The following is a 27,330-nucleotide window of genomic DNA, read 5'->3' as shown; positions in this document are numbered from 1 at the left end:
GTGTAAGCTTTTTCAAAATATACTTTGCTGGGACTTTTATTAAGGAGTCTCAAATTAGAATTCAAAAGTTTTTCCAAGCTAGGAAGGCAAGCCAAAGAATTGCCATCAGACTTCACCTGCAGTACCTACAAATTTGGGTGAATTCTCTTTTTCATTTAGTTCTTAAAATCTCCTTAAGAGTTCTAAACCTTCACAAAACTGAACTTTCTCTCAATCTGTAAGGTCAGGAATCCTGTGAGCAAGGTACCAGGCCAGTTTTTTCCAAGGGGCTTTATCGGCTTCTTAAAGTCAAACTTAGTTCCTAAGAACTGTATGGTTATATGAAATTTTATGCATATTTAAAAATATGACATTCTAGTCAAAACTTTGGTAATATAACCAGTGTTTCTAATTGTGTCCTGTTATAGGAAGAATATATATATATATATATATATATATATATATATATTTTTTTTTTTTTTGAGACAGAGTCTCACTGTCACCCAGGCTGGAGTGTAGTGGTGCAATCCCAGATCACTGCAGCCTTCACCTCCATGGTAAAAGAAACTCTTATGCCTCAGCCACCTGAGTAGCTGGGATTACAGGTATGCACCACCATGCCTGGCTAATTTATATATATATATTTTAAATGAGATGGGGTTTCATCACCATATTGGTCATGCTGATCTTGAACTCCTGGCCCTCCTTGGGTGCTGGGATTACAGGCATGAGACATTACACCCAGCCCAGAAGAACATATTCTTAATTGCAGTTATGCAAATAACTACATTGCCTTGGAAATAATAATACCTGATAATAGTTTCTGAATTCTGGAGGGATCAGGTAAGAGAAAAAGTATATGCTTCTTTTCTGTTGAAAAAGATATAATCTGCTAAATTTCTGTAAGCTATAGATAGCTTAAGGAAAAAAAGAAAAAAGTATCTTAAATCTGAAAAATAAGACGTTAAAGAAACAGCAGTGTTTCAAACAAAAAGTCATGAAACTGTCATTATTATCAATACATTTTATCCCATGAGCATTAGTCCGTTTTCATGCTGCTGATCAAGACATACCAGAGACTGGGAAGAAATAGAGATTTAATTGTACTTACAGTTCCATATGGCTGGGGAGGCCTCAGAACCATGGCAGGAGGTGAAAGAACTTCTTACCTGATGGTGAAATAAGGAAGAAGCAAAAGCGGAAACCCCTGATAAACCCATCAGATCTCGTGAGACTTATTCACTTTCATGAGACTAGCAAGGGAAAGACCAGCCCCCATGATTTAATAGCCTCCACCTGGGCCCCTCCCACAACATGTGGGAATTCTGGGAGATATAATTCAACTTGAAATTCAGTTGGGGACACAGCCAAATCATATCACCATGTAATTAATTTTTCTTTTACTTGATCTTGGGCTAGCAATTTTAAAAGTTTAGTTTTTCCAATAGAGTCCTGGAAATTCTTATGTAGTTCAATGTTATGATCTTAAAGTTACCAGAAACCCATACTTTTCAGTCTTTTCCATAAATCTTCCTGAAAGCAAAGCATTTGGAATAACTTTCAGGAAAGTATCAGAGTGAAACAACTCTTTGTGGGTGATAAAAGACTTAAAAATGGCCATGGTTAAAGATCTGATGAAAGTTCTTACAATGCAATTGACAATGTAATTTGTTATTTCTGAGAAGTACAACACTTTAACTAAAATTGTGACTGATAACATATCAGAACATATCAGAGTATGGAAGTTCATAGAACTTTTGGAAAACTTACATGAATAACATATACCCACAAAATTACAACATAAGAAGGTTAAACATCACCCTTATTTGACAATGCTTCCCATGCAATTCAACATTATCAAATCTGCCTAATTAGTGTATCATCTCTCCTTTTCTCCTTCCTTCCTTCCTTTTTTTTTTTTTTTTTTCAGGTCTCACTATCTTGTTCAGGGTGAAATGCAGTAGCATAATTATGGCTCCTTGCAGTCTGTAATTCCTTAGGCTCAGGCTCAGTGATCCTCCCACCTCAGCCTCCCAAGTAGCTGGGTCTACAGGCATGAGACACCATGTCAGGCTAATTGTTTTTAAATGGAATCTTGCTCTGTTGCCCAGGCTGGAGTGCAGTGGTGCGATCTACGCTCACTGAATCTCTGCCTCCCGGATTCAAGCAATCCTCCTGCCTCAGCCTCCAGAGTAGCTGGGACTACAGGCACATACCACCACACTGGGCTAAGTTTTTGTATTTTTAGTAGAGACAGGGTTTCACCATGTTGCCCAGGCTGGTCTTGAACTCCTGAGCTTAGGCAAGCTGCTCGCCTCAGCCTCCCAAAGTGCTAGGAATACAGGCATGAGCCATTGTGCCTGGCTGCCAGGCTAATTTTTATTTTTTTGAAAAGGGTCTCCCTATGTTGCTCAGGCTGGTCTCAACTCCCAGGCTCAAGTGATCTGCCTACCTTGGCCTCTCAAAGTGCTAGAACTACAGGCCTGAGCCACTGTGCCTGACCTCTCTTTCTATAAAGAAAGCAAAGTCTTTTGAGATATTCCAGGAATCCATCTGGAAAATCCTAGTTAGCTTGAGGTTAAAAAAAAGGTTTAGTTTAGAATTTGGCTTTTGGAAATTTGGCAAAAATATCAAATGCTTTAAACACTTGATTAAGTATGTCACAAATCACTGTGAAGCCATAAAAAGTAACCACTGAAAGATTTCAAAGGCAATAAAGAAGGTTTAATAATTGTAAAACAAAACAAAACTCTAGCTCTTTTATTGAAAAGATTCAATTTTCTTAAGTAATTAAAGACAGAAAAAAGGCAACATGAAGCACAAAGAATTATTTTGAGAAAGCACAAAATCTTCATTTTTGTAGCCCAATTAGTTACAAAGGAAAGGAAAACTTTTCAGAATCACTTTTAAAAACTGGAGCAATACTCTTAGAAAAGAAAACTGTTATTTTCACAGAGACCAAATTCTAGTTTTACATCAGTTTACTTTTGATATTAAGACTTTTTTTGAGACAGAGTTTCACTCTGGTCCAGGCTAGAGTGCAGTGGCGCGATCTTGGCTCACTGCAACCTCTGCCTCCTGGGTTCTAGTGATTCTCCTGCCTTAGCCTCCCAAGTAGCCGGGACTACAGGAACATGTCACCACACCTAGCTAATTTTTGTATTTTTAGTAGAGGTGGGGTTTCACCATCTTGGTTAGAATGGTATCAATCTTTTGACCTTGTGATCCACCCACCTTGGCCTCCCAAAGTGCTGGGATTAGAGGCGTAAGCCACTGTGCCCAGCCATGATTCAGTTTTATAACCTTATAATACATTCAATTCTAGCCAACTTGTCCATATAAGTCATTTATTTTGTGTGTACATAATCTCTCTTCCTAACTTATTGCATCCATTTAGATTGTGTCCTTCATTCATTCTGAAACAACCTTTAACCTCCAAACTAGACAAAATTATTCTTTCTTTTCCTTAAAAAAAAAGCACATCCTTATACTCTACAGCTTTCCTTACCAGAAAACATGCCTTTCTTTGCATAGAGTTATCTCCCTTATTATTTTTTTTATCATTTTAACTAGTATATATTGGTTAAAATTGTTAACTCTTAGTAACTTTAATTTCTAGTAAAACTAGAAAATAATAAATTTTTGTGAACCGTTATAGGGGCATTCCGTAAACTGGTAAATCTATAAATACACCATTTTATAATTTCTGTAGAAAATATTTTCTCATTTTAAAATGTTTTTTAACAGATGTAAATATATTTAGTTCCTTTGTAACAAAAGCCAAAAGTAGATTAACTTATGTTAAGCAACTAATGTTTCAGCATTTTATGTTATTTGGAAATGATCTAAACATTTAATGAATGTCCATTATCTAATTTAACTTAGCAAAACTCTATAGGCATAAGTTAACAGAGAAGCTACTGAGAAAGAAAAGTTGCTCAGAGCAGTCTGAACTATGTGAGGTATGCAAAATTTATCATCATCTGTCTGGATAGGTATGTCCCAACAATACAGTGTGCTTCCAGGAGATAAAAACATCAAATACCATGGCCTCCAATGTGGAGATTGTGTTTATTGGAAATGCCATCAAATAATAAACACCCTCCAACCACCTTGGAAGTGACCATATCCAGTACTGTTAACCAATACTTGTGGAGGTAAGCTCAAATACATTGACTTATGGATTCATAACTTTTATCTTAAAAAGGCAGTTTTGCCTGAGTAGATAACTCATCACTGGAGATCTTCTATACCTTGTTCTTTATGTTTGCACAAGAAGTAGACATAATATTTATTTGGTTGCCTTCGGAAATAAAAATATTTTTTAGATCTGGATTTTGTTAGTAATTGTCTTTATTTACATCATGTCTTTTATTCTCAAATTGATTTTACTTTGCATTTCCAGATGTCTAAAATCAACAATAAAAAAACTAAAATAATGACACCTAGATGCTTAGAAATGATCTAACATGCCATGGCTCCTTTGTAAGCAGATGGCCTAAAATACCATTGCCCTGTCCTTTTGTGTTGCCAATCATGGCCTTGAGACTTCATTGCATTCTTAAGCCATTTTATCTCTCCTCTTGTCCTCCAATGTGGGAGGAGACTAACTGAAATTAAGTCTTCCCAGTGATATGGAACAAACTTACATCTAAAATGTTGATCATCAATACTTTCAGAAGAAGAAAAAACTCAGCCAAAAGGAAGAAAAGAAAAATAGCTCAGAACAGACTAAACTATGTGGAGTATGCAAAATTTATCAGGCTCAGAGAGACATGAGTATGAGATTTTTTTGTCACACTCCACCCCAAATCTATGCCCAGGGGATGTGACCTTTACCCATTATCTTCAGGGTCCTGTAACTTATGATTACAAAAAAAAAAAAAAAAGAAAAAAACTGCAATGTATAGCCAATTAATAGTTTATATGTAACTAAAGAACTGCCCCCCTGCTTTTTTAAACCCACTTGTAACTGCTGCTAATTGTTTATATTCACAGCAACTTGAAAGTGTGTCTCCCGCATTGCAGTTCTCAAATTTGGCCCAAATAAATTCTCATTTATATTAATTTTGCCTCCATTTCTTTTGTTAAGAAGTTAACACTATTTAGAAGTATGTGCCTGTAATTTAGGAGTATGTGCCTGTAACAATCGCTGAGTCTTGGTTAATTCTGGCAGCCATACTATAAATAGTGTCAACTTCTTAACAAAAGAAATGGAGGCAAAATTTAAAATATAATTACTATTGAAAAGTTCATTGAAAAAAATTATTATTGAAAATTTCATTTATAATTTCTATTCTACTTACATTAATTCAATTGTTCTTAACTACAATTGAATTATTTGTGAACATTTCTTTAAACATTAGACAAAGCTAGTCAACATCTCAAGTTATTAATATTTTCCTACTTACTATGTTTATAGCATATGTATGTTAGGCAAACATCACAAAAGCAAGAACCAATAAAAAGTTAAGGCCAGGCTCGGTGGCTCATGCCTGTAATCCCAGCACTTGGAGAGGCCCAGGTGGGCAGATCATGAAGTCAGGAGTTCGAGACTAGCCTGACTAACATGGTAAAATCTCATTTTACTAAAAACACAAAAATTAGCCAGGGGTGGTGGCACATGCTTGTAATCCTAGCAACTCAGAAGGCTGAGGCAGGAGAATCATTTGAACCAGAAGACGGAGGATGTAGCGAACCAAGATCTAGCCACTGCACTCCAGCCTGGGAGACAGAGTGAGACTTCGTCTCAAAAAAAAAAAAAAAAAAGAAAAAGTGAAATACTTGTTTTTTTTTCTTTACTGCTATACTTAATATATATTTCCTTTACTGCTGTACTTGATAAAGTATTAGCTACTGCATTTTCACTTTTGCTCTTAGATAAAACTCATAGTTTTATAATCTTAAACATCTAGTTAAATAACATAAACTTATTTGCCTAGTAAACCTTGGAAGAAAAAAAGGTATGCATGTATTATATTTAATGTTGACAAGTCCAAAGACATGCCTGCTTTAGTTAATCCAACAAACTTAAAGCAATTTTTATTTACTCAACATTAATCCCATATCATATTGTTAAAGAGAACTGAAGATGGCCTGAGAAGGACTCTGTACTTCTATATTTGAGTCCTTGTGGACAAACTGTAATGTAGTAACTTAATAGGTAGACAAGATTGAAAACCTAATTTAGGAGTGTATGCCTGTAACAATAGCTGAGTCTTGGTCAATTCTACCAGCCATAGTTCAACCACTCAGACACTGTTGAGTGTTCAAACTGTGTTCAAATAAGGCAAATACCAACCTGTAACCAATCCAGCTGCTTCTGTACCTCACTCTAATTTCTGTATGTCACTTTTCTTTTTTTGTCTCTAAATTTGTTCTGACCCCCAGGCATCCCTGGGGACTCTCTGGATCTGCTGTGATTCTGGGGGCTGCCTGATTCGTTAATCATTCATTGGTCAATTAAACTCCTTTAAATTTAATTTGGCTGAAGTTTTTCCTTTTACCAATATGCACCTGAAGAACATTTGGGTTAGGTCCTATGTTTCTGAAAGTTTAAAAAATACTTAATTTGTATAAGTGCTTTTTAAGACCATTAACTGTAGCTCTTTACAAGTTAATTTTAGGATAGTCTCTGGACATAAAAACATATTACACATTATATGCATATGTAGACATACATAAAATACAGACAGAAGCAGATTTCACAGTTTTGATTTGAAAATTGTAGCCATGTGCCAGGTACAATAATACAACAACAGTTTATAAAAGAATTTCTGAATGCAAATTGTGTTTCTGGCACATGGAACAAGTTAGGATTATCTACAAGATGGCTAAAGCTTTTCGCTGTTTCTGAAGAAAAGAAAAAAAACAAGATTTTTTTGTTTGTTCAATTTCCAAATAGCTCTTTTCTTTCTTATTCTTCTGATGAGTAATCTCCCTGGCTTTTTCATATCAAAGTGATAATCCTCAGGTCCTAGAGGAGGCAGGGTGGAAAATACAGATCTTAATGGCAGAGAGCCTGAAAAAGCACCTTCAATAAAAGTAAGGTTTGTTACTCAGATTAAACTCCTCTATTGATTAAGAGTGCCTGGTTATTTAGTCCTCCTCCTTTTCCTGATGCAGAGAGAGAAACAAGTTTATAATTGGAGACCTCCTTTGTAGATACAAATTTCTCTTAGAAGGAGTCTCAAAAAGAACTCTCTCAAAATAATCTTTATGCCAGATAACATATTTTGGCAACGAATTCAGCTAGATCTGTGTCTTCCCAACCCAGCTTTTTAAAAAAACTACTGAGCTCAGGGTAGTGCCCATGAATAAATAGGGCAAAGCATGTTCGATACCTAGACTCAGCATGGATAGCTTCAGCAAATTTCTAAGAGTTTTCCTTTGGGATAAAAAATCCTTTCACTATTGTCTCTGAGCTTAGATTTTGAATAAGGCATAAAGGTGGTTAAAGAAAGCCCAGCTGGTTTATTCTGAGGGACTAATTTCATAAGGCATTTCCCCTGTTCACTTTCTTTTTGTATTCAAAGTGGAAAAATAACTGAGTGAAAACGTTAGTACATTCAGAGTAATTAGGTAGATAAGGGTAGAAAGAAGGATACTGTAAGGACTCAATGGGTTCTTCTTGCCTGATGCTCAGATAGAGGTGATTTATCATTTATCAAGGCAAGGGAATTGCAATAGAGAAAGAGTTTTACACACATGGAGCTGGCTAAATGGGAGATGTATTTTATTGCTCAAATCTGCTTCCCTGGAAATTTGGAAGCTAGGGTTTTCATGGATGGTTTAGGGAAGGAATGGGGCTGTCTAAGCAATAAACGCTTGCTGATTGGTTGGGGGCTGCAGTCATAGTGGTGTGGGAAATAGCCTTTATGCATGCTGAGTTGCTTCTGTATGGGGCCGCAGGAGTGATTGGTGGGTCCATGTGGAGCCATCAGTAGTCAGACAAACAAAAAACCTGAAAAGGCATCTCAAAAGCCCAATCTTACGTTCTAAAAGAGAGATCTTATCTGCAGGAGTAATTGAAGAAGTTGCATATTTTGTGATCCCTCAGAATAATGGCTGGAAAATGTTTATATCTATACCTAAGCAGAATTCAGGCTTCTCTATCCTCCTAGCCTGGTGGCCTCTTATCAGCCTTCAGCCTTGCAGAGGTAGTTGAGTTTTGGGGAAGGACTACTATCATTTAAACTATAAAGTAAGTGTCCCCAGAGTTAGCTTGGCCTAAGCCTAGGAATAATTAAGGGCAGCTTGAAGGCTAAAGCCAAGTTGGGTTTTGGCTTGATTAGATCACCCCTACTGCCATAATTTTCTCACTGTTACAATTTTTGCAAAAGTGGTTTCAATTGAGAGAAGAAGTAGTTGGAGTTCAGTCAATGTGCATTTTTAGTTCCATTATCATTTTGCTTTTTGTAAAAAGTCTTTTTTTTTTTTTTTTTAACAGAGTCTCATTCTGTTGCCAGGCTGGAGAGCAGTGGCATGATCGTGACTCACTGCAGCCTCAACCTTCTGGGCTCAAGCCATACTCCTGTTAGCAGCAGCGAATCTGTGTGGGTTAACAGCAGCTTGATGCCTCCTTGAAGGAAACAATTCATCCAAAGGGCATAAGGCAGAGTGAAAGACTGAGGCAAGTTTTTGAACAGGAGTGAAAGTTTAAAAGTTTTAGAGCAGGAATGAAAGGAAATAAAGTACACTTGTAAGAGGGCCAAGTGGACAACTTGAGAAATCCAAGTGCCCTATTTGGCCTTAGACTTGGGGTTTTATATGTTGGCATGCTTCTGGGGTTTTGCATCTCTCCTCTTGTGATTTTTTTCCCTTGGGGCAGGCTGTCCGCATGTGCAGTGGCCTGCCAGCACTTGTGAGGGGCTGCATACATGGTCTGTTTTTACTGAAGCTGTGCATGCTCACTTGAGACATTTTACCCTTATGAGTCAAGTGTTTCTCGAGGAAGTCCACATACCAGTTAAACTGTACCATTTTGCCTCTTAGTGCACATGTTTGAGTCTGCTTGCCCAACTCCTGAGATCTTACTGAGAAGTCATCTGATGGTCACCTGACATTCCTGGTTGGAGGAGGTCTCTCCTCCCTTGCTCATGTCTGCGTAATTACCTACTCTAACATTTCCCCCCATGAGAGACCACGACCCAATTCTTTGGGAGTCAGTCTTCTGTGACTGCTTCCTGCTGACAGAGGTGTGGTGGTGATTCTTCCGTGGGTCTTGGCCTCTTGCTGGCTGTCAGGGCAGAACGGCTACATGGCTTGATGAAAGCAGTATCCAGCCAGGTCTAAGGGAGACAGGGGCAGGATTTCACGTCTGCCATGGTCCCACTGATGGGAAGTCTAGGGGTCCTCTGTAGAAGGGTGACTCTTGAATATTGAGAGGATGGTATCCCTCACTGAGGATCATCTGGAGCTTGATCATCTAAAGGTGAGAGAAAGTAGAAAAATTGGGTTACTAGATTTAGAACACATGGTCTAAAAGGAGAAAAAGTAGGAGGGTAACAAGTGGGCCTAAAGAGGGAAGAACCCAGGAAAACCATCTCCATCTTCCTTCCCCATCTAACTAACCCTGAAAGGCTTGTTCTTGTAAACTGGAGGCCCGATTTAGGAGTTGTCTGATGTTGTTTTGCATTTTTACTGACTGATTTACCTGAAAGCAACATTTTTCTTCTAAGGCTAAACAAATTCCTCCCTGTGCTGCCATTAACATATCTAGTCCTTGACAATTTTCAAGGACTACAGCTGCTAAAGAGTTAATTTGTTTTGGTATGTTTGTTAAGGTTTTAGCTATGACATTAAAATTGTTGGCTAATATCCTCTGAGAGTTCGCTATAGGTCAAGGAGTCAAGGAGGCTTTTGTGATTCTGGCAATTTTGGTTCCCATACTGGCTATAATACTGAGTCCCATGAGAAGGGGAATTAATTGATAGCCCTTTTCACCCTGGGCAAGATAGAATTCCCATGATTAGTATTGGAAAAGAGAGACTGCCAGGGAGTATGAAGATGTCCAGGGATACATAATCTATGGTACAAGTTCCAGTCCATTTAGTGAGGAGGCATTGGTAAAGTGATTGGCCACACATATAGAAGGCTCCTTGGATTTTAAGACAAGTAGAGATGTCAAAATAAAATAAGGGATGAGGACATCCCCCAAAAAACGCCAAGGATGACAACACACCCAGGTAGCTGATAGCTACAGTCATGCCTGCTTACACTTGGGTGCATAGGGTTTGGCTCTGATTAACTCCCTTGGTTTCATTTTCCCAAAAGAAGAGAATTTTGAGTTTAGTCCCATAGAACCCATTGTACTGTGAGGCTGAGGTTGGCAAATTGCTGACATTTGTTATAATCAGCAGGCTGGAACTAGAAATTTCAAGTACTGCATAAGCTTGGGCATTGCTGGCAAAACTGAATGGACTTATTTAGCAAAGTTCCCTGAAGAAAGTTAATATTTGAAGGTTTGGAGAATCTTGGTTGATAATGGAATTGGTTTCGGGTGTATATTCGATCAGTCTGTTGGTTAGAATTCTACACAGAGAGTAACACTACAAATTATATTGGGAAGAAAGCCTATATCCACTCCATTTTTGTTCTTCTGGCTATAACACAAATAGGGGATATTCCCATTTAAGTGATATTAGAAAAGATTGATCCAAAAAGGGGAGGTTCCTTTCAGATGTCAAGGAAATATTGCTTTGCTTTTGCATGAAGGTTATTTGCAAACTCAAATAATACTAGGGTCCTATTGAGAGGAAATACATAATTCTATGTCTATGCTTGTCCAATCTCTGGGACAGGCTGGATAAGCTCTCCCTGGTGTTTTAGAGGAAGAGCTAGTACACAGTCATCATTTGGTGGAGTAAGAGGATCCTGTGCTTTGGAGCAATCGCTGAGCTTTTTCTAATAATAGGAAATCATGATGGCAGTGTGCCGCTAGTAAAGTGATGAGTATGAGGACCAGCAGGAGCAGAGCCATAGTGACCTAAGGTTATTGTGAAAGAGAAAAACTGATCACAAAGCAAGCTGCCACTGGAACTCCTGGTGGTGTACAAGTTAGGGTTACAATAGTGATAACAGTCAGAGCAATTGTTAGTAAAATTCCTAATACTAGGATCACCTTACTCTGAGGTGAAAGGATGTTGAGGGAGCATTACTTATGTTTTCACTAAAAGAGGAATTTCAGATCTTCCAGTGCATCATAAGTGTATTCTGGAGCTGAGGGTGTTGGTTCTGGCTCTGGTGTTTCAGGGCCTTTCCATGACTTCACCTAGGTGTAATGTATCCAGCTGGCTATCTCTCGTACTTTAATGGCTGTGGGAATAGATACTGGAACGGTAAAGTGGCCCCTCCAGACTGGAGTCAGTTAGGAATTTGAGGTTTCAACCTTCCAAGCTGTAATGAGAACTAGTGAGCCTGGAAGATACAGAGGCTGGGATTTTTCCCCTTCAAATTTTGGGCTTGTTTGTAACCCATATTCCCAGAGAGCCTGTTGGAAGCCTGCTAAAGAAGAAACATACTGGGTGATTTTGGCAGTTTCTTTATCTAGTAGATAAATCTGAACATAAAAATGGCCTATCACATAAAACCTCAAAGGGGCTTAATTGCTAGGGAGACTTAGGAACAATATGGATCTGAAGGTGGGTTAAAGGAAAGAGGTCTTCCCATGACTGCTGTTTCCTGACTGATATTACTGAGGATGCATTGAGGGTTTGATTAATTCTATCTACTTTTCCTGAAGATTGCAGTTTCCAGGCAAAGTGAGGGTACCACTTTATGCCTAGGGCATTACTAACTTGTTGAGTTACTTGGGAAAAAAAGATGAATCATTGTCACTCTGCAATGACCTGGGGAGTCCAAAGCAGGGAATGAGTTCCTTTAGGAGGAAGTTAGCTATCTCATGTGTCTTTTCAGTCCTTGTGGGGCAGGAGTCTTCCCATCCTGTGAAGGTACCTGCACAGACCAAGAGGTACTTATACCTGTGGCATGTGGGAAGCTGAGTGAAGTCCATCTACCAGCCCTCCCCAGGGTGTGTACCTCGCCTTTGGATTTGACTTACTAATGGAGGGGGCTTCCCCATCTGGGGATTATTTATGGTGCACAAGGTGCAGGCTTGACAAACCTATTGAATAGTTTTGTTTAGTCCCTCCCCACTGAACACCCATTTACAAATTTGCTCTAGACTGTCCTTTTCAAGGTAGCATAAGTCATGTAAACACTTGATGACTTTCCACTGGAAGGCATTAGGTAGATGGAGAAGTTCTCCCAACATGTACCATCCATTGGTTTCTTTTTCATACCCATGCTGGGTGGCCCAATCTATTTCTTCCTTAGTGTATAGGAGAAGTGGCAGTTCACTGGGGAGAGAGGCGGGTAAGGTCCCCACAGAGGTATCTTTTGAGATGGCTGCCTCTTTAGCTTTTTGGCCAGCTAAACCTATTTCCCCATGCAGCTTCATCGGAACCCCTCTGGTGTTCTTTACAGTGCACTATTGACACTTCCTGAGGCAAATGAACAGCCTCTAGAAGCTCTAAGGTTTGGGGTCTGTACTTAATGGGAGTATTCCAAGTTGTTAGGTACCCCGTTTGCTTCCGGATAGCCATGTGGGTGTGAAGCACCAGGAAGGGATATTTGGGATCTGTATACATGGTTATTCTTTTTCTTTCCTCAAGTTTTAGGGCTCTGATCAATGTGATTAGTTGGTTGGTTGCACTGCCGTCCCCAGTGATAGAGCTACAGCCTCTGTGATTTGGTGAAGGGACACTAGAGCATAGACTGCATTTCTAGCTCCATTCTTGACGAAGCCGCCCCATCTGAAAACCATAATTCATCTAGATAACCTAGGGGCTGATCTTTTAATTGTTCTACACTGACATAAATTTGGTTAAGTATCTCACAACATGAATGCGTTCAGTTATCCTCTCCTAGTAGTGGGAATAATGAGGCTGGGTTAAGAGTGGAACATCACTCAACTGTTACCCGTGGATTTTCTGACAAGACTTGGTATTTTAGCAGTTTGTTGTCAGTGATCCATTGAGGTCTTTTAATATCCAATAAGGGGCCTATTTGGTGGGATATCAGGAGCCAGACTGACTGTCCCATGGTGATTTTGAGGGCCTCCTTGAGTAAAAGGGCTGCTGCAACCACTACCTTTAGGCAGTGTGGCCACCCTTGCACTACTGGGTCGAGGTTCTTTAAAAAGTAACCTATAGGACATTCGATGGCCTGATGGTTTGAGTTAGAACTTCCAGGGCTACACCTTACAAAAAGCTGAAACGGTCTGGTTAGCTTGGGTAGCCCAAGGGCTGGCGCTTGTGAGAAGGCAGCTTTCAGTTTCCTAAAGGCTTGCTTCTGATCCTTTTCCCCGAGAAGTGGTTCCCTATCAGTCCCTTCTTTTAGAACCTGATATAAGGACTTAATAATTCCACCATATGCCATTACTGAAAGTCTGCAATATGGGGTAGGTATTCTAACGATGGCCTGTATCCATTCTGAATAAAGATTATGTTCTCTGGGGGTCAGGATTATCCCTAGGTATTGGACCTCTTGTCTTAATAGCTATGCCTTGGCCTTGGATATCTTGCACCCTCTGTCCGTGAGAAAATTTAGTGTCTGGACTAGATGCTAGATTCATAACTCTTGTAGGGAAGCAGATTAACAGGTCATCCATCATATATGTACTGTAGGAGACACCCTCAACCCTCAAGAGTGAGGTCCTGCAAATCTCTAGCCAAGCCTTGCCCAAACAAAAGGGAACCATCTCTGGAACCCTGTGGAAGCACTATCCAGGTGAGCTGTAGTCTCTTTTCTTTTTCATTCCCCCATTGAAGTGCAAATAGAAATTGGGAGGATGAGTCTAGGGAGACACAAAAGAAAGCATCTTTGATCTCTAAGACTGAGAACAACTGATCATCTGGAGGAACTTCTCCTAGAATTACAGATGGTTTGGGGACCATTGGGTGTAATGGGTCTACTACCTCATTTATGATTTGCAGATCCTGGAATACCCTATATTGTCCATTGCTCCATTGCTCTTTTAAACAGGTAATATGGTTATTACATGGTAAGTTACAGGATATTAATAATCCATGTTTTAGACATTTTTCAATTAGGGGACAAAGTCCCTCTTTGCCTTCTGGCCAAAGAGGAAGCTTCCTTCTACAAGGATAGCTAGAAGGATCTGTAAGCTGAGTTATGTCATTATGACCTTTCCTGATATTCTTGAGGCTCAGACCTCTGGATTAATGGAAAAGTCTGTGGGAAGTTCATCCTTTTGTGTGATTTCCTTGAGGCATAAGATTGCATTTGGAAAAAGGGGTGTTGGCCCTGGAGGAAAGGTAAACTGAGCCCCTGGAAACTCAATAAAATATCTCTACCCAAAAGCAGTGTAGGACATTCTGCTATCATTAAAAATGAATGAGAAAAGACAGTTTCCCCTGACAGGCAACAAAGAGGAGGAGTGAACCTCCGCGTTATGGGCACCCAATTTACCCCTATCACCTTGGAGGATAATTGCCCATGAAGAGATAAGCACAAAGCAGGCCATTTCCCCAAGAAAACCTATAGTCCTACCTGCCACATCCAAAGCAGCCCTTCAGCTTAAGGCAATCAGGATTTGGGATTCTGTCCTAGGGGCCCTTCAGCCCTCAGGGCAGTCCCATTTCCAGTGGCTGAGTTTGTGACAGAAGGGGCAAGCCATGCAGGGATTTTTCCTATCTGTCCCACTGCGGCAGTTTGCCTTCGAGTGTCTTGGCTTCCTACACTGATGGCAGTTACCTAGGAGGGTATTCTGAGGGCAACCTGGAGGGGGATGGTAGATTTTTAGAGCAGCCAATAGTTGGATCTGCTGCTTTTCCTTTTACCTCTCCTTTGCTTTCCTCTTATTCCTAGTCCTGGCTGTAAAGAATGAAGGAAGCTATTTTGAGGGCGTCAGGCATCGGGGTGTTGGGATCCAGTGCTACTTTTTGGAGTTTCCTTCAAATATGTGGGGCTGCCTGAATTAAAATATGGTTCTTTAGGACCAGTTGCCCTTCTGGTGTCTTTGGGTCTAAGTTAGCATGTTTCACCAGGGCCTCTTGTAGCCTCTCTAGGAAACTGGTGGGGTTTCCAAGAGGTCCTTGATCTATTAAGACAAATTTTATTATAGTTTACAGGCTTGGATCTGCTAGTTTCAATTCATTTTACCAGACATAGGAACATGCAATTCCTTGCCCATATACACCCCTGGGTATTTTAATCCCAATTGGGGTTGACCCAAGGAACTGTGGTGGCCCATATGGGGTAGCCACCAAGATCAGTCATGTGCATTGCATTTGCAAATTGTTGGGCCACCTCCACAATGGAGTTGTGTTCTCCCTTAGACAGGGTTTATCCTAATATGAATGAGAGATCCCTCCAGGTGAGTTCAAATGTTAAGCCCAGTTTATGGAATGCTTTGATACATTTGTCAGGATCCGCCATGAACTTCCCTAGTTCTGTTTTAATTTGACTCAGGTCTTGCGTATTGGAGTCTGAACTCTAGTAGGTCAACTAACTTCTTGAAGGGAGCATAACTTAAGGGTGTGGTGTCCGGAGGATGACCCTGGGTAGGGAAGGGAAGGTTCCAGGGCCCAGATACTTGGATATAATGGGGCCAAAGGGTAGGGCTTGAGCTAAGCTCCACTCTTGGTTCCTCCAGGGCTTGAGTCCTGGGTAAACCCACTGAGGGGTCTTCTGAACCAACCAGATGGGGCAGCTTGATTATGGCTGCTATCATCACTGGATCAAGTTTACAAGCCCAACAAAGTTCTGAGTTGTTTCTTGGGGCCATAAATGCCTGTACATAGGGAATTGTCTCTTTTCTCTGCTAGTGGCAAAACAAATTTAGTTGATAGAACATATTAACATTTATGCTTCCACTTTCTGCAAGATTCCTGGTTCTGGAGTTTGTATTAAAACCTGGCTGTGATACAGAAAAATGTTAGCCTTTTCCTTTTCAGGGTTTGGGGGTCAAACGTTTCCCAGTTCTTGAGGATGCATCCAAAGGGTTTATACTGTAGTATGGAGATGTGACTACCCATCTGTGAAGATAGAATGAAGGAGAAAAAAAAAGGAAAAAGAAGGCATCCCTTTTTACTCCCCTATTATCCTTTCCTAAACAGGACATCCCCCATTCATCCATAAGGTTCCAGAATGAACCTGTCTTACTGGGTACCCTAACCTCTGTTCTACCTCATCACAATTACCCACTTGAAAACAGAGGAAATACCCAAGTGAACAGGGGCCCCCCATTTATCCTTGGAAGTTTCAGAATGAACCAGTCTTACTGGGATACCCCTAAGCTTGCCTTCATCTCTGTTCTAATGGTAATCTGTTCTGTGCCCGTAGCCTGGGACCAGCCTTTATCTCTCTCTGCCCCATGGGTACTTTGTCTCTTGCACCTGCAGCCTAGGGGTGGCCTATATCCTTAGCTCCATGATCTTATAGTGACTCTCACTCAGAGCATTCTAGCAACAAAATGATTATCTCTTTTTTTATCATCCATTTCCCAGCTCTTTAAGTAGATGAGAAGCTTGTTTTTCTGCCAACTGCTGCAATGGGCTGGACTTCCTTCCCTTTAAATATGATTTTGAGAGTCCTCATGCACATTAAGGAGGGTACGGAAGTGATTAGAGGAATGGAGAAAATTTTGTATTTGGGAATCCCTGTCCTCCTGGGGTAACATCCAGAAATAATGCTTGAGTAGACAGGGCAATCCCTCTGCTACAGGACAAAGTGGGATGAAGTGAGAGGAATACTGATGGAAAGCCTTCATATGCTCACAAAAATAGCAGCCCTGGGATTCAAAATGGCAATGTTTATTTGCTCTTTTGACATAAAGAGAAACCTTTGGAGAACTTGGGGCTTGGGATAAGAGCTCACAAATGGCAAAGGAAGAATTTTCCCTCTTCCCAATGGAGTGCTAACTCAAAAAAAAAGCAAGTAGGTGAGATCCTTAAAGAACCACAGAGTGATGTCCTATGCAGGCATACAAACTGCTTCTAAAGCCACCAAAAACTTGACCCTGGAGCAAAACAGGGATGAAAAGAGTATGGTAAGTCATAAGGAGCTGGCAGAACCAGGGTTCTGATTCATGTCTATCCTGGCAATGAGCCAACACACATTGGCAAGGGAGCCTGTTTCTCTGCTACCATACAAATGCAAGAAGAGCCATGGGTGCACAAATAACAGGAGTGTGTGTTTAAGGTAGAGAAGGAAGTTGCATGGAATACAAAGTGAAAGAAGAGAAAAGGCAGATTTGCTCCTGAGGCAGACAGTGTGGCGGGCCCACAAGGCCATTTCAGAATACACACAGAAAACAGGACAATAGGTGATGTGGCTTCTGGGGAAAGAGCCAACGCTATTTAAAAAAACAGAGGATACTGCAGACATTGCACAATCTTAGGCTTTAGCCCTACCACCTTGATGAGCCTCCTGTCCAGGAGGGCCATTAGTGTTTCAGGTCTACATGATGTGGACTACAAGGTCCTTCCCACCTCCGTGAGCCACCTGTCAGGGTAGGCTGAAAGATCAGCCAGGGGGCGCAGAGCCACTGTGGCTGACAGTAATGGTTCTGGGGACTGGTTAGTAAGTAGGAGAGTAAAGAAGAAAACTATGTGCAGGTCTCCTTCTTCTCCTGCCAAAGAAGGAGAGGCATACAGATTTCTTATCACTGGGGAACATATCCAAGTCATGTGGCATCAAAGTATGTTAGCACCATTGAATCTGTATGGGTCTGCAACAACTCAATTCTTGCCTCTTCAAAGGAAAGAATTTATCTGAGGGGCAGAAGCCCGAGTGAGAGACTGAGGCAAGTTTTTGAGAAGAAGCGAGAGTTTATTAAAAAGACTTAGAGCAGGAATAAAAGAAAGTAAAGCAACTTCGAAGATGGCCAAAAGTGGGCAACCTGAGAAATCCAAATGCCCTGTTTGACCTTGACTTGGGGATTTATATGTCAGCGTGCTTCTGGAGTTTTGTATCTCTTCTTTCTTGACTTTTCCTTGGGATGGGTTGTCCACAGGCACAGTGGCCTGCCAGGACTTGTGAGCGGCCACATGCACAGTGTATTTACTGAAGTTGTGTGCATGCTCGCTTGTGGCATTTTCCTTTACTAGTCAAGTGTTCCTAGAGGAAGGTCAGATACCAGTTAAACTCTGCCATTTTGCCTCTTAGTGTATGCTTGAGCCTGCTTGCCCAACTCCTTATCAGGAAGCTGCTGGTCACCAGCTTCAAGGATTTTCTATGTATTGGGGAGACTGCCTTTCCTCTGGCACTGGCTGCAAACAATCATTATTTTAGAGAGACTGCCTAACAACTACCTGACCATCACCTAATGGTCCCCTGACATTACTGGTGGGGAGTGGGCTCTTCCTCTGATGTTCATGTCTGCCTAACCACCCACTCTAACACTTCCACCTCAGACTCTGGAGTAGTTGGGACTGCAGGCTTGTGCCACCATGCCTGGCTAATTGTTATTATTATTGTTTTTCTTTTTAGTAGAGATGAGGTTTCCCTATGTTGTCCAGGCAGGCCTCAAACTCCTGAGCTCAAGCGATCTGCCCTCTTCAGCCTCGCAAAATGCTGGGATTACAGGTGTGGGCCACTACATCTGGCCATGACTTTAAGAGAGGCAAATATTGATACATTGTGTCATTTGGAAGGCTCTGCATGATAATCAAAATCTGCATTCCATTATTCTTAGGAATTCAGAATTTCTTCTTTTCCTATCCACTTCAAAAATGAATAGTTTTGTCTAGATTAAAACTTCCTTACAATGACCACTGTAATTCAACATTATCTTTGAACTTCAAATTAATAACCTAATGATGCACCTCAAGGAACTAGAAAAGAAAGAACAAAACAAAACAAAACAAAAACCAAATTTAGTAGAAAGAAAGAAATAATAAAGATCAGAGCAGAAGTAAATAAAGCTGAGACTAAAAAATACAAAATATCAATTAAAAAAGTTTTTTTGAAAAAATAAATACATTAGCAAACTTTTAGCTAAACTAAGAACAAAAGAGAAAAGACCCAAGTAAATAAAATCAGGAACAAAAAGGGAGAATTAACAAATGAGACCACAGAAATACAAAGAATCATTAGAAACAATTATGGACAACTATAAACCAATACATTGGAAAACCTAAAAGAAGTAGATAAATTCCTGAACACGTACAATGTATTAAGATTGAATATAAAGATAAAATAACTTGAACAAACAAGTAATGAGATGAAAGCTGTAATTAAAAAGTCTCCCATCAAAGAAAAGCCTAGGACTTGATTGCTTCAGTGCTGAGTTCTGCCAAACTTTTAAAGAAAAACAAATATGAATTCTACTCAAACTCATCAATAAAAATGGGAGAGGAGGTCCCATTTCCAAACTCTTTCTACTAGGCCAGCATTACCCTGCTACCAAAACCGGACAAAGACACAGGAAAAAAAGAAAGTGTTAGGCCATTATTTCTGATGGATATAGTTGTAAAAATCCTCAACAAAATGTTAGCAGACAAAATTCAGCATTTTAGCATTGTCAAGTGGTATTTATCCAAGGGATGCAAGCAGGGTTCAACATACACAAATTAATCAATGTGACGATCATGTGAATAGAACCAAGAACAGAAATCATGTGATCATTTCAATAAATGCTGAAGAAGCATTCAGTAAAATTCAGCATTCCTTTATGATGAAAATGCTCAACAAAACTGAGTATAGAATAAACATACCTCAAACCAATAAGGGCCAAATATGGCAAACTCACAGCTAACATCATACTGAATGGGAAAAAATGGAAAGCCTTTCCTCTAGCACCTGGAAATATAGCATCATTATATTTATTCAACATAATACTGGAAGTCTTAGCCAGAGCAGTCAATAAAGAGCAGCCAAATTAGAAAGGAAGAAGTCAAATTATCCTTGTTCAAGGACAATATGATCCTATATTTAGAAAATCTTAAAGACTCCAAAAAACTCTTAGAACTGATCAACAGATTCAGTAAAGTTGCAGGCTACAAAATCAACATGAAAACATCGGTAGCATTTATATATGCCAACAACAAAAAGTGTGTAAAAGAAATCAAGAAAATATCCCATTTATAATAGCTACAAAATATAAGGTATGTAAAAATACATTTAACCAAAGAAGTAAAGCATCTCTACAAGAAAATCTATAAAACTCTGATTTAAAAAAATGAGAAATAACACAAAGAAATGAAAAAATATTTTATGCTCATGGAATGAAAGAATTAATATTTTTAAAACATCAAAATTATCCAAAGCAATCTACAGATTCAATGTAATCTCTATCAAAATACCAGTGATATTTTTCATAGAAATAGGGAAAACAATCCTACAATCCTATATGGAACAATCCTATATGGAACCATAAAAGACCCCAGACACCCAAAGCAATCTTGAGTGAAATGAACATAGCTGAAGGCATCACACTTTACCTGAATTCGAAATATACTACAAAGCTATAGTAATACAGCAACCAAAATAGCATGGTACTGGCATAAAAACAGATGCATAGACCAATGGAACAGAATAGAGAACCCAGAAATAAATCCAAGTATTTACAGCTAATTCATTTTTAACAATGGCACCAAGAGCATACACTGGGGAAATCACAATATCACATGTACGGTGAAAACATGTACATCTATTTTGTATCAATAAAAATAAATAAAATAAATTGTATTTGGTATGGTCCACTTGTTTTTCTAGAGAGCATATGTTCTGAGTCTATAGTTTTTATAAATAAAATTAGCTAGAGTCTCAGATAGAGGAATCCCAGACTCCTTGAATTCAGATGAACCCATGCTTCCCTGTCTTTCCAAAACTTTACTTACCTGAGGCCTCCTACTGGACAAGTCTGGTTGCTGTTGAGTCCAATCTGACTCAGAACCCAGTTTAGATCAAAACATGCTCAAATAATGTCAAGGGCTTGTATTTCCATTTTTAGAGCTCAAATCTGAGAGGGACTTATTGTAGTTACCTCCAGACGCAGTGAGAAAGCATCGAATGTAGTAGGCCTGGGTACCTAAGCCTAGTGACTTCTCTTCTCAAGGGTTGTCTGGGGTCTCTTTCTGTTACTTCTTCCAACACCAGAACTATTAAAAGGTAAACTTTGGTATACTAAAATTTTAAAAAGGTTAAACAGACAACAATTTATAAATTAAATAGCTCCAAACTGGAAGTGGTTTGGAGCTCTGCTGGAGGTGATTGAAGGTAAAGTTTTTAAAATTTTTTTTTAAATTTTTAGACAAGAGTCTCGCATTGTCACCCGGGCTAGAGTGCAACGACACGATCTCAGCTCACTGCAACCTCCGCCTCCCGGGTTCCTGTGATTCTCCTGCCTCAGCTTCCAAGTGGCTGGGATTACAGGTGCACACCACCACACATGGCTAATTTTTTGTATTTTTAGTTGAGATGGGGTTTTACTATGTTGGCAACTGGTCTCAAACTCCCGACCTTGTGATCTGCCTGCCTCAGCCTCCCAAAGTGCTGGGATTACAGGTGTGAGCCAGGCGCCCATCCCCAAGGGAGCAAGTTTTTATAAGGTGAAGGCAGAAGCAGATCAAAATAATTATTTGATTGCTTAAGCAATTGCCTTATTTATACCATCCCTCATGGGAAGTTCAAGACAATATAACTCACACCCAGCTGGCTGCCTGTGATTAACTGAGCTTATATTTTTTGTTTTTTTAAATTAGCTGCTTACAGAAAATGAATCTAAATTAGGTTTCAGTGTTCTCTTTCAATATTAAGTTGGGTATTCTGGGTCTTTTGCCTCTCCATATAAACTTTAGAATCAGTTTGCCAGTGTTACAAAACAACTCACTGGGATTGTGACTGGGATTGCATTGAATCTACAAATCAAGTTGGGAAAACTGATATCTTGATCACATGAAAGCTTTCTTTCCATAAACATGGAATATTTCCCCCATTTAATCAGTTCCCCTTTGCGATCCTTCATCAGTTATGTAGCTCTCCTCACACAGATTTATAAAAGTTTTGTTCAATTATACTTAAATATTTTTATTATTCATGGGTGCTAATGTAAATGGCAATGTATTTTAAATTTAAAATTCCACTTTTTAATTGCTGGTATATAGGAAAATAATCAATTTTTGCATATTAACCTTTATCTTACAATCTTGCTGTATATCACTTATTAGTTCAAGAATTTTATTTTTTATCCTTTTGGATGTTCTACATAGGTGATCATGTCATTTGCAAACAAAGACAGTTTTATTTTTTTCTTTCCAATCTTTACACCTTTTGTTTTCTTATTTTATTGAGTTAGCTAGGACTTCCAGTCAGATGTTGAAAAACAGTTGTGATAATGCACATCCTTGCCTTTTTCTTGAGACACCTTCATTTTTCATTCTGTTTTATCCTGAATATTGTCTTCCACTATTGTCTTCCACTCTTAGTTTCACTTATTATATTAAATAAACATAAATTCATTTATTGTACAGGACAATTTCTTAACTGAAAATATATATTAATATATATGTCTGTACACACACAAACATATAGCTCTAGTTTAGGGTGAAATTACACTGGATGATTTTTGCTCACCGCTTACCTAGGACAACTTTGGGCCTCTCTCCCAGAATAACTTCAAATAATAACTTATCTAGGACCAAATATGGTACAAAAATAATCAAGATAATGTTGCTCCTTGTCAGTTTTCAGCTAAGAGCTTTTTAAGACCAAATGTAATCTATGCTAATATTAATGGCAACTAGAATCATTTCTTATAACATTTCAGATTATGACTTATCATGGAAGACATCATTTATCAATTTATTTTGCTCTAATTCTGAATACAACCCAGCCATCACCACTATGCTGTATAACAATTACCACAAATTTCATAGTTTAAAATGACAACTCATATTTATTATCTCACAGTTTCTATGGATTAGAAGTCTTGGCTCAGCTTTGCTGGGTCTTCTGCTTATTCTCTTAGACTGTGATGAAGGTGTCAGCTGGGCTGTACTTCCAACCTAGTGAAACTGCTGGGTCAAAGAGAACATGCATTAAAATTTTGATAAGTGCTGTCAATTATCCTTTAAAAATTATTCATTTATACTCCCATTAACTCTCCAAGAATGAATATTATCGATTTTGTAAATGTGTTGAGTTTTTACATTCAGATAAAGTGTGTCCTCTCTTTTGGTGCATACCAGTTTTTAGTTTTAGTCATTATTCCTATACCATGGTAGCTTAAATAGAGCAAGGTTTTGGCTTTCTGGAAGGAAGACATACTATCTCATGGAAATTCTAAGGAAGTTCATTCTTTATCTAACTTTTCCTTTTCTGACTTCCTGCCTCTGTGAGATTTGCTAGAGGATCTTGGCATAAACAGGGCACTGGAGGAATTTGGCATAATGTGACTAATTATTTGTAGAGGCAAAAAAAAAATTGACCGAACAATTAAGTTCAAAGTCAGAGAGAGTAAGAGAGAAAGAGAAGGTGGAAGAGGAATACAGAGATTGAAGTGGAAAAATATGAGATAAAAATTTCCCTTGGTAATTTTGTTCAGAATTGATCACAGAGAGATTGAATTGTAGTATCTGTCTACTTACTACCTTCTGGGAAAGTGAAAGTTCTAAAAAGAGGCATTTTTTTTTTTTTTGTTTAGACGGAGTCTTGCTCTGTCACCAGCCGGGAGTGCAGTGGCACGATCTTGGTTCATTGCAACCTCCACCTCCAGGGTTCAAGCAATTCTCCTGAAGAGGCAAATTTTTAAAAGCAGTGCAAACTGAATGAGTAATAAGTATCAACATCAGTTTCTGGAAGACATCATTATGTTTGAGAGCGCAATAAACTACATTTAAGATCTCAAATGTGTCATAATTGACAGTATCATAACAGATTTGGTTTGGAGAAAACCTGTCGTAAAATGGACTCAGTGGTAATTTTAACAAACAGAGATGGATTCCTGATGAGGCTCATGAATTTGAGCTTTAGACCCCTCATGCTCAGGCTTCTGCTATACATTATATATATTCTTACAGAGAACACAAGATCTCTGGATCAAGAAGAGGCTATTTTTGCTTACTGAACATTGTAGTGCTGGGTTCCCTCCCCAGGATCCTCATGGCATGATGCAATGACAGCCAGATGGTTACTTGTGTTTGCAAATGGTTGCATCACAGGAAAGGAACACTGAAATCATGAGAATCATAGCTTATATACAACTGGTGAAATATCTTTATTCTGGAATATAAACAAATCATGAGTGGAGAAGAGACAGAAACGTCTTTAGTTTCATGACCCTGAATGTAAGTAAATGGTTCCAGGGGAGATGAGTCTGTAAATATTTCCAGAGACTGTGTAATACACAGTCTCTAGCTTCCAAGACATGATTACTACTTAACAATTCTTTAGTCGAGTTTGACAATATTCTTTCCTCAGAAAGCCTGGATCATGCAGAAAGGTGAAAATATACATAGAGAATTGTTTCCCAGTAACCCTTTCAAGTGGTCTACTGGAAGATAGGTGGATAATAGGTTTGCATAATCGTACTTTTTTGTTGGTAAAATCTGGGAAAATAAAAACTTTATATTCTTTTCTTAAAGAAAGTCCTCCAAACTGAGTAAGTTTCAGGTCACATAAAACCTGAATTTGCCCACACTCACAACTGTACCTGCAATTATTTATTGTGGAAGGGGAAAAAACATGTTAAAAATGCATCATGCAGTGGTCAAGGAAAATCTCTTTTCTTTGCTCTAATGGAATTTCCTCACTTCCTCCTGCTTCTCTTACAGTCTTCTCAGGTAGGCACTGTTTATTTATACTCCCACAGCTCTCTGTAGTGATGGACTAGTTTTTTCTTGATGCTTATTGCTACGTTCAGAATATACTCCCTCCTTTCTAAAATCCACCAGCCACTCCCATTCTGTAATTCATCTCATTTATCTATGATTTTCACTCCTGAGCTTAGTCTCATTATCTACAAATCTAGTCTAATTCCTTAACCCATTTCCTGTTTGCCTCAAGAATACTCTAGATTTATAATTATACTCTAGTCTAACAGTAGATTTATAATTTTACTCTAGTCTAATTATACTCTAGGCAAACAGGAAATGGGTTAAGGAGTTAGACTAGAGTAGATTCGTAGATCTAACCTAAACATTTCTGTTACATTAGGATTCGAGACAAGTTCTATTTAGAAAGAACTCCCATCAACAATTTTTATATCTTATTTTTACATTGAAAATCAGTCAGATTTGCTTCAGTGTTAAAGAGTGTTTATGTAAAATTCAATGAGTACTGGCAGCAAGCCACTGTTTTTTTTTTTTTCTGAACAGGAAATGGGTTAATGGGTTAATAAACACGTGGATGAACATTCTCTGGCTTCTCACTTCCTGTAAGCCCTCTTTTTTGATTAACTTGTACTCTTTGACCACCACCTCTTTATTACTCTACCTTGACCTCTAATCTATGATTCTACAATCTTTTCAGTGTATTTCACCCACTTTATGTCATCACTCCTCTCCTTACCCAGCTAAAATGCTTATGTCACACAGTTAATTATCAAATGATAGTTATCACTCCTTTGCATATACCCTCAAACCTCACACTAAAACTTATAAAATGGTAAAACCATCTCAGAAGACAGAGCTGTAAAATGACAAAACTCTATTCTTCTTAAAAGACAAATTCAAATATTTGAAATATACTTTTAAGTTAGAAAATTTAATAATATCCAACTTTAGAAAAAAGCAATAAACTAAAATAGAATAAAATAGCACTTCTGCTTTCAGGAAGATGAAGTAAGATGTAGTTTTCCCTAGTCCTCTTGGGAAGAACAACTAAAGACCTTGGATGTTATACACAAAACAAACATAAGAAGATTTTGAAATGCAGAAAGAAGAAAGCAGCTCAACACAGAAACTCAGGATCCAAGGAACAACACAGTGATGCATTCCCTAAGCTTTATTTTTGACTCCTATATCCCAGGCCTGGAGATGAAAACCCAGCAAGATGGAAATACCAATAAGCACAGATTTAAAATAAAAAGGCTCCCAGAAAAGCTCGCTTTCTCTAGTCAAAGGACCAACTAAGGGGCAGTCTAATAAGACAAAATTTTTAGATAATACTTGCTCTAATCCAGCCAAACAACATAGAAAAGTAATGTCAATTCAGCTCACTGGGTTTTTCAACTCTAGGTCTGGGATACAGGAGTCAAAAGAAAATGAAAAAATGTCATTCTCACTCTCATCTTCACTAGCTAAGGCTTAGTGGGGAGCCTACATTTTCACTTTTGTGAGGCTGTAATGAGACTGCATAGGTAGACAGTACAATCATCCCACCTGCTATTAATAAGCCTCCCTCCTCTTTGGTGTCAATGAACACAGAACTTCCAGTGCCAACCAGCAGTTATAAAGTGCTCCCATCCTTTGCTGTCATCAAAGGCCAAGTGGGGGAACTTGTTACTTCTGTCTCTGTCTGTACTTCTACCTCCACCTGTACTTGTACTTCCCAACCCTTACTCTGCTAGAGCCATGTCAAGAAAGCTAGCTAAAATAGAAGGGTTAAGTAAGATCCAGAGTCTCATCACATAAGACAAAAATGTCCAGGTTTTAATTAAAAGTCACTTATTCCAAGACCAGAATCTAAAACTGAATAAAAAAGACAATACAGATGACAAACCAAGATGTAAGACAGTTAGAAATAGTTGATGAAGATTTTAAAACAGCCATGATAAAAATGACTCAATGGGTTATGACAAATGGATTTGAAAAAAATAGAGAGAAAAAAAGAAAGCCTCAGTAAAAAATTAGAAAGTCTAAGCAAAGAAATAAAAGATATAAAGAAGAACCAAATGAAAATCTTAGAATTGAAAAACACAATAATCAAAATTAAAAGTTCAGTGGATGGGCTCACCAACAGAATGGAGGAGACTGAGGAAATAATAAGTGAGCTGGAATATAGAACAGCTGGAAGTGCCCAATTTGAATAATACAGTGAAATAGACCAAAAAAAAAAAAAAAAGGAACAGAACTTCAGGGATCTGTGGACATATAACAAAAGATCAAACATTCCTGTCATCAAAGTCCCTGAGGAGAGGAGACATAGGGAAGGACTGAAAAAGTACTTGAAATAATAGCCCAAAACTTCCTAAATTTGACAAGAGATATGAATTTACAGATTCAAGAAGCTGATCCAATCCCAAATAGAATAAACCCCCCCCCCCAAATCCATGCCAAGACACATTATAACTAAACATCTAGAAACTAAAGACAAAGAAGAAAATCTCAAAAACAGCTATTGAAAAATGATGCCTTACCTATAGGAGGAAGAATTAGAATGACC

The 27,330-nt window shown here is 38.8% G+C and overlaps 1 long non-coding RNA gene across 1 annotated transcript; it reads right to left on the bottom strand.

Annotated features, from left to right (window-relative positions):
• Positions 1 to 8,346: 8,346 nt before the first annotated feature.
• LOC144579335 (uncharacterized) lies at positions 8,347 to 27,291 on the bottom strand. The gene is made up of 2 exons (XR_013526720.1): positions 22,916 to 27,291; positions 8,347 to 9,406 (listed from the first exon to the last, which is right to left on the bottom strand). It is a non-coding gene; the product is annotated as an uncharacterized LOC144579335 (long non-coding RNA).
• Between the last annotated feature and the right edge of the window lie 39 nt (positions 27,292 to 27,330).

Source organism: Callithrix jacchus, chromosome 1 (genome assembly GCF_049354715.1).
Source record: "Callithrix jacchus isolate 240 chromosome 1, calJac240_pri, whole genome shotgun sequence".
Lineage (NCBI taxonomy): Eukaryota > Metazoa > Chordata > Mammalia > Primates > Cebidae > Callithrix > Callithrix jacchus.
Note: the sequence above shows the minus strand (reverse complement) of the source record. Positions and strands in the feature narration are given on the sequence as shown.